Genomic DNA, 8,537 nt, shown 5'->3' with positions numbered 1-8,537 from the left:
TCTACAACCACCTAAAAGGAAGCGATTCCCAAACCTTCCATAACAAAGCCATCACCTACAGAGAGATGAACCTGGAGAAGAGTCCCCTAAGCAAGCTGGTCCTAGGGCTCTGTTCACAAACACAAACACACCCCACAGAGCCCCAGGACAACAGCACAATTAGACCCAACCAAATCATGAGAAAACAAAAAGATAATTACTTGACACATTGGAAAGAATTAACAAAAAAACAGAGCAAACTAGAATGCTATTTGGCCCTAAACAGAGAGTACCCAGTGGCAGAATACCTGACCACTGTGACTGACCCAAACTTAAGGAAAGCTTTGACTATGTACAGACTCAGTGAGCATAGCCTTGCTATTGAGAAAGGCCGCCGTAGGCAGACATGGCTCTCAAGAGAAGACAGGCTATGTGCACACTGCCCACAAAATGAGGTGGAAACTGAGCTGCACTTCCTAACCTCCTGCCCAATGTATGACCATATTAGAGAGACATATTTCCCTCAGATTACACAGATCCACAAAGAATTTGAAAACAAATCCAATTTTGATAAACTCCCATATCTACTGGGAGAAATTCCACAGTGTGCCATCACAGCAGCAAGATTTGTGACCTGTTGCCACAAGAAAAGGGCAACCAGTGAAGAACAAACACCATTGTAAATACAACCCATATTTATGCTTATTTATTTTAACTTGTGTGCTTTAACCATTTGTACATTGTTACAACACTGTATATATATAATATAACATTTGTAATGTCTTTATTGTTTTGAAACTTCTGTATGTGTAATGTTTACTGTTAATTTATATTGTTTATTTCACTTTTGTATAATATCTACCTCACTTGCTTTGGCAATGTTAACACGTTTCCCATGCCAATAAAGCCCCTTGAATTGAATTGAATTGAATTGAATTGAGAGACAGAGAGAGAGAGGAGAGAGAGACAGAGAGGAGAGAGGAAGAGAGAGAGAGAGAGAGAGAGACAGAGAGAGAGAGAGGAGAGAGACAGAGGGAGGGGAGAGACAGAGAGACAGAGAGGAGAGACAGAGAGACAGAGAGACGGAGAGAGACAGATAGATAGACAGAGAGAACCAGAGATAGAGACAAAGAGAGAGACAGAGGAGAGAGAGAAAGAAAAAGAGAGAGAGAGGAGAGAGAGCGAGAGAGACAGTGAAAAGGCAGAGTATTTTCTGACATTTCAGTTACACTATAAACGTCACGGCCGCCCTGCATGACTCACACACACACACACACACACACACGCACACACATAGATACACACACACCCCACAGACAAGGACACATACTACAGGTTAACACATCCTGGTGTCATCATCACAAAGGACGCTGGGTAATGATGTTAATGAATAGATAATGAGATGCATACGGCCCTTTTCATTACAGACCCCTTCTCCCCTTTAAAGATATGATCATTTATCTATGCTTCGACACACACACACACACACACACACACACACACACACACACACACACACACACACACACACACACACACACACACACACACACACACACACACACACACACACACACACACACACACACACACACACACACACACTGGATGGCTCATGTATGATATTCTCCAGACAAGGTGTTAAATGTGTGCTGGGTAATGTCTGAGTCCCATTAGCTTCCACACACAAACAAAGTGTAGAAGCCCCTGAGTGAGCAGCAGCAAGCAGCGACATGACTCTTAGAGAGAACAGCGAGAGGTGTGGTGCCAGGGCCACAAACCCACACAGACAACACAGCTGCAGAGATCCTTTAAGTCCTAAATGACTGTTGTTCACCGTTATCTGCAGAGTCACAGTGATATCGCAACCAGACAACAACCACACACCCTTTGCAAAAAGTTCCAACTGTGAAACGGACTGAAAATAGAAGACGCTAAATGGATTCATTTCACATTAAGAATAAAGGATCTTAAATCAACCTTTATTTAACGAGTTAAAAACAAATTCTTATTTTGCAACGACGGCCAACCTCAGACGACGCTGGGCCAATTGTGCTCCGCCCGATGGGACTCCCAATCACAGCTGGTTGTGATACAGCCTGGATTCAAACCAGGGTGTCTGTGGTGACACCTCAAGCACTGAGATGCCTTAGACCGCTGCGCCACTTGGGAGCCCTCGTTCATCTAGTCAAAAACAATTTCTCTCTGCAAATCCTTACACATCTCAATAATATAATGTTCAACAATAACTCCCTCTACACAACAAGAGATATGAGAAGGCAGTTTTTGTTCAATGCAGACACATCTCCCCTTATGACCCTTGTGGGTATTTCTGAATGTATGTGTATTTGTGTGTGTGTGTTCACAGTTAGTGAGTGGGATGATATTGAGGATTGATGGGCTGAGAGAGGGGGAGAGGGATAGAGGAGGGAGAGAGGGAGAGAAGGGAGAGAGAGGGAGAGAGGAAGGAGAGAGGGAGGGAGAGAGGAGGGAGGAAGGAAGGAGAGAGGGAGAGAGGGAGAGAGGGAGAGAAGAGGGAGAGAGAGAGAGAGGGAGAGAAGGGAGAGAGAGAGAGAGGAAGGAAGGAGAGAGGGAGAGAGGAGGGAGGAAGGAAGGAAGGAGAGAGGGAGAGAGGGAGAGAAGAGGGAGAGAGGGAGAGAGGAAGGAGGGAGAGAGAGAGGAGGGAGAGAGGGGAGGAGGGAGAGAGGGGAGGAGGGAGAGAGGAAGGAGGGAGAGAGAGAGGAGGGAGAGAGGGGAGGAGGGAGAGAGGGGAGGAGGGAGAGAGGAAGTAGAGAAGGAGAGAAGATCATAAAGGAACGTTGTAGCTGTTTCACAACTTCCTCCAAACCGTGGAGCGGATTAGAGGGGATCACTGTAGCAGAGCTCTGGAGATAGAGGGAGACAGAGAGATAGAGAGATAGGAGAGAGACCGACCTCAACTGCCTATCATCTAACACAAGGAGAATTACAAACATGTCTGACTATATTACTGGATTCATTAGTATATTGGGTGACAATTCCTGCTAAATTTGTTTTCCTGTTTCTCTGAAAGGTCATGACTCTGTGGGTAATTCTAGTTTTTGGAAAGAGAAGAGAGAGAGAGAGGGAGAGAGAGAGGGAGATGTAAAGAGAGAGAGAGAGAGAGAGAGACAAAACACATACTCTCTCGTTCATTCATATTTGTCTGCCTGCGAGCTGCTGAAAACTTCAAAAGGAATTCAATGAGTAAATGGAGAAATGCAGGGCAAGACACTCATCTACCAGACTGTCATATCCAGAGACAGCTGTATGCAGGGAAAGACACTCCTCTACCAGACTGTCATATCCAGAGACAGCTGTATGCAGGGAAAGACACTCCTCTACCAGACTGTCATATCCAGAGACAGCTGTATGCAGGGAAAGACACTCATCTACCAGACTCTCATATCCAGAGACAGCTGTATGCAGGGAAAGACACTCATCTACCAGACTCTCATATCCAGAGACAGCTGTATGCAGGGAAAGACACTCATCTACCAGACTCTCATATCCAGAGACAGCTGTATGCAGGGAAAGACACTCCTCTACCAGACTGTCATATCCAGAGACAGCTGTATGCAGGGAAAGACACTCCTCTACCAGACTGTCATATCCAGAGAAAGCTGTATGCAGGGAAAGACACTCATCTACCAGACTCTCATATCCAGAGACAGCTGTATGCAGGGAAAGACACTCATCTACCAGACTCTCATATCCAGAGACAGCTGTATGCAGGGAAAGACACACATCTACCAGACTCTCATATCCAGAGACAGCTGTATGCAGGGAAAGACACTCATCTACCAGACTCTCATATCCAGAGACAGCTGTATGCAGGGAAAGACTCTCATCTACCAGATTCTCATATCCAGAGACAGCTGTATGCAGGGAAAGACACTCATCTACCAGACTGTCATATCCAGAGACAGCTGTATGCAGGGAGAGACACTCATCTACCAGACTGTCATATCCAGAGGGACTTGCTGGAGCAATTAGGGTTCAGTGTTCCTCAAGGACACATTGAGTCGGAGATTCAAACACACATTTACACATTTACACACAATGTCCAAAAGCTGATGATCCCTCTCTGTCAGGCGGTGACAACCCTTCTGGTAGTTTAAGGACATGGGATGCTCTGAGTGTGTGTGTGTGTGTGTGTGTGTGTGTTAGGTGACTGTAGACAGGGTACCACCACTACCCACTGTGTAAAGCCCTGGATAAGAGCTAAGGACCAGATGGGTACGATTCCCTGTATGGAAAACCATTTCTCTCTCACAACCACTCACCGTCCCACTCTTTCCTTATCCTACTCTCAGAGTCGCTGTTTAGGGTTGCTGAGTGGATGTTCTCTCTCCCTTCCTCTCTCTCTCTCTCAATTCAATTCAAGGGGCTTTATTGTCATGGGAAACATATGTTTACATTGCCAAAGCAAATGAAGTAGATAATATACAAAAGTTAAATAAACAATAAAAATGAACAGTAAACATAACACTCAAAGAAGTTCCAAAAGAATAAAGACATTACAAATGTCATATTATGTATCTATACAGTGTTTTAACAATGTACAAATGGTTAAAGTACAAAAGGGAAAATAAATAAACATAAATATGGGTTGTATTTACAATGGTGTTTGTTCTTCACTGGTTGCCCTTTTCTTGTAGCAACAGGTCACAAATCTTGCTGCTGTGATGTCACACTGTGGTATTTCACCCAGTAGATATGGGAGTTTATCAAAATTGGATTTGTTTTCGAATTCTTTGTGGGTCTGTGTAATCTGAGGGAAATATGTCTCTCTAATATGGTCAAACATTCGGCAGGAGGATAGGAAGTGCAGCTCAGTTTCCACCTCATTTTGTGGGCAGTGAGCACATAGCCTGTCTTCTCTTGAGAGCCAGGTCTGCCTACCGCGGCCTTTCTCAATAGCAAGGCTATGCTCACTGAGTCTGTACATAGTCAAAGCTTTCTTTAAGTTTGGGTCAGTCACAGTGGTCAGCTATTCTGCCACTGTGTACTCTCTGTTTAGGGCCAAATAGCATTCTAGTTTGCTCTGTTTTTTAATTAATTCTTGTCAAGTAATTATCTTTTTGATTTCTCATGATTTGGTGTCTCAATTTGGTGCTTGTCCCATTTTGTGAATTATTGGTTTCTCTCTCTTTTTCTCTCTCTCTCTCCCTCTCTAATCTCTCTCTCTCTCTCTCTCTCAATTCAATTCAATTCAATGTGCTTTATTGGCATGGATATTTACAGTATTAAAATAATAAGAATCAAAATTGTCAACGGGACAACAGTAACAACAATACCCAAGGGTCAAAATAACCATACATTCAACAATAACCATAAGCATACAGTAGAGGACATGTGCAGGTTGGTTGGTCTGTCAGACACTGTCCCTCATCTTATGGCAGGCAGCAATGTAGTGCGCTGCCAACCCACAGCTCTCTGCGTCCTCCCCCAACAGGACTGGTAGCCTATCCTCATCAGAGAGGTCTTTGAAACCTTGAATAAGGGTTTCACATTTGGGAAAATGACACTCTCTAATTGTTTTATATTTTTGACATTTTGTCACGAAATGCAGCTCCGTCTCAGGTTCTGCTGTTGTGCAGTGGTTGCACAGCCTTTCCTCTACAGGGAGCCAGGTTTTCCTGTGTCTACCCTTCTCAAAGGCAAGGCTGTGCTCACTGAGCCTGTACTTTGTCAAGGTTTTTCTAAGGTTTTGATCAGTAACCATGGTCAAATAGTTAGCCACGGTGTACTGTCGATTTAGGGCCAGATAGCACTGCATTTTGCTTTGTGGTTTGTGCTTGTGTTTCCCAATAAGCAATGTAGTTTTGTTTTGACTGTGTTGTAATTTGGTTTATCCTGATTGATTGGATGTTCTGGTCCTGATGCTTCAGTGTGTTAGTAGAACAGGTTTGTGAACTCAGCCCCAAGACCAGCTGGATGAGGGGTCTCTTTTTTTTGCTCAGCTCTTGGTATTGCAGGGCTTGGTAGTGATATGAGAGGGGGTCACTGTATTTTAGATGTTTCCAAAACTTAATTGCTCTTTTTAGAGTTTTTATTATTAGTGGATATTGGCCTAATTCTGCCCTGCGTGCATTGTTTGTAGTTTTCCTCTGGACATGTAGGAGAATCGTACAGAACTCTGCATGCAGGGTTTCAATGGGGTGTTTGTCCCATTTGATGAAATCTAGTTTTGCAAGTGGACCCCACACCTCGCTGCCATAAAGTGCAATTGGTTCAATGACACATTCAATTAATTTTAGCCACATTTCTATAGGTATTTCATTTTGAATTTGTTTTTTAATGGCGTGCTTTCTCGCTCAGGTCATTCACTGCATCATTAAGGTGTCCAGTTGAGCTTATTTTTAAACATCAGTAATTGTAGTGTGTGCAGTATTCTATATATTTTGTACCAATTGAGAACTTTGGTCTGAATCCCTGAGATCTGGATCTTCTCTGGAAAATCATTATTTTTGTCTTTTTGGGGTTTACTGCCAGGGCCCAGGTCTGGCAGTACTGCTCTAGCAGGTCCAGGCTCTGCTGTAGGCCATGTGCTGTGGGTAACAGCAGGCATAGGTCATCTGCGAAGAGCAGGCATTTAACCTCTGAATTGTGGAGACTAACACCAGGGGCTGAGGATTTTTCTAGAATAGTGGCCAATTTGTTGATGTAAATATTGAAGAGTGCAGGGCTCAGATTGCAACCCTGGCGAAGGCCCCGCCCCTGGTTAAATAATTGTGTTCTTTTCTTGCCAATTTTAATGCTGCATGTATTGCCAGTATACATTGATTTAATTATGTCATATGTTTTACCCCCTACACCACTTTCAATAACTTAGTAAAACATTCCTGTACACCAAATAGAATCAAATGCTTTTTGGAAGTCGATAAAGCAAGCGTATATTTTGGTATTATTTTGGTTAACATGTTTATCTATCAGGGGGTGTAGGGTGTAAATATGATCAGTTGTGCGATGTTTTGGTATAAATTCAATTTGGCTTTTACTCAAGACATTGTGCTTATTAAGGAAGTTTAGAACTCTTACATTTATAATACTACAGAAAACCTTCCCCAGATTACTGTTCACACAAATGCCTCTGTAATTGATAGGGTCAAATTTGTCTCCGTTCTTAAAGATTGGGGTTATGAGTCCTTGATTCCAGATGTCAGAGAAATAACCTACACTCAGGATCAAATTAAACAGTTTTAATATAGCCAATTGAAATTTTGCGCTAGTGAGTTTGAGTCCCAGGACCAGCTTGCTTAGGGGACTCTTCTCCAGGTTCATCTCTCTGTAGGTGATGGCTTTGTTATGGAAAGTTTGGGAATCGCTTCCTTTTAGGTGGTTGTAGAATTTAACGTCTCTTTTCTGGATTTTGATAATTAGTGGGTATCGGCCTAACTCTGCTCAGCATGCATTATTTGGTGTTTAATGTTATACACGGAGGATATTTTTGCAGAAGTCTGCATGCAGAAGCTCATTTTTGTGTTTGTCCCATTTTGTGAATTCTTGGTTGGTGAGCGGACCCCAGACCTCACAACCATAAAGGGCAATGGGCTCTATGACTGATTCAAGTATTTTTAGCCAGATCCTAATTGGTATGTCGAATTTTATGTTCCTTTTGATGACATAGAAGGCCCTTCTTGCCTTGTCTCTCAGATCATTCACAGCTTTGTGGAAGTTACTTGTGGCGCTGATGTTTAGGCAAAGGTATGTATAGTTTTTTTGTGGGCTCTAGGGAAACGGTGTCTAGATGGAATTTGTATTTGTGGTCCTGGCGACTGGACCTTTTTTGGAACACCATTATTTTGGCCTTACTGAGATTTACTGTCAGGGCCCAGGTCTGGCAGAATCTGTGCAGAATATCTAGGTGCTGCTGTAGGCCCTCCTTGGTTGGTGACAGAAGCACCAGATCATCAGCAAACAGTAGACATTTGACTTCAGATTCTAGTAGGGTGAGACCGGGTGCTGCAGACTGTACTAGTAGGGTGAGGCCGGGTGCTGCAGACTGTTCTAGTAGGGTGAGGCCGGGTGCTGCAGACTGTTCTAGTAGGGTGAGGCCGGGTGCTGCAGACTGTTCTAGTAGGGTGAGGCCGGGTGCTGCAGACTGTTCTACTAGGGTGAGGCCGGGTGCTGCAGACTGTTCTAGTAGGGTGAGGCCGGGTGCTGCAGACTGTTCTAGTAGGGTGAGGCCGGGTGCTGCAGACTGTTCTAGTAGGGTGAGGCCGGGTGCTGCAGACTGTTCTAGTAGGGTGAGGCCGGGTGCTGCAGACTGTTCTAGTAGGGTGAGGCCGGGTGCTGCAGACTGTTCTAGTAGGGTGAGGCCGGGTGCTGCAGACTGTTCTAGTAGGGTGAGGCCGGGTGCTGCAGACTGTTCTAGTAGGGTGAGGCCGGGTGCTGCAGACTGTTCTAGTAGGGTGAGGCCGGGTGCTGCAGACTGTTCTAGTAGGGTGAGGCCGGGTGCTGCAGACTGTTCTAGTAGGGTGAGGCCGGGTGCTGCAGACTGTTCTAGTAGGGTGAGGCCGGGTGCTGCAGACTGT

This window comes from Salvelinus namaycush, unplaced genomic scaffold (assembly GCF_016432855.1).
Source record: "Salvelinus namaycush isolate Seneca unplaced genomic scaffold, SaNama_1.0 Scaffold1780, whole genome shotgun sequence".
Taxonomy (NCBI): Eukaryota; Metazoa; Chordata; class Actinopteri; order Salmoniformes; family Salmonidae; genus Salvelinus; species Salvelinus namaycush.
The sequence above is the reverse complement of the archived record's forward strand: the minus strand, read 5'-3'. Positions refer to the sequence as shown.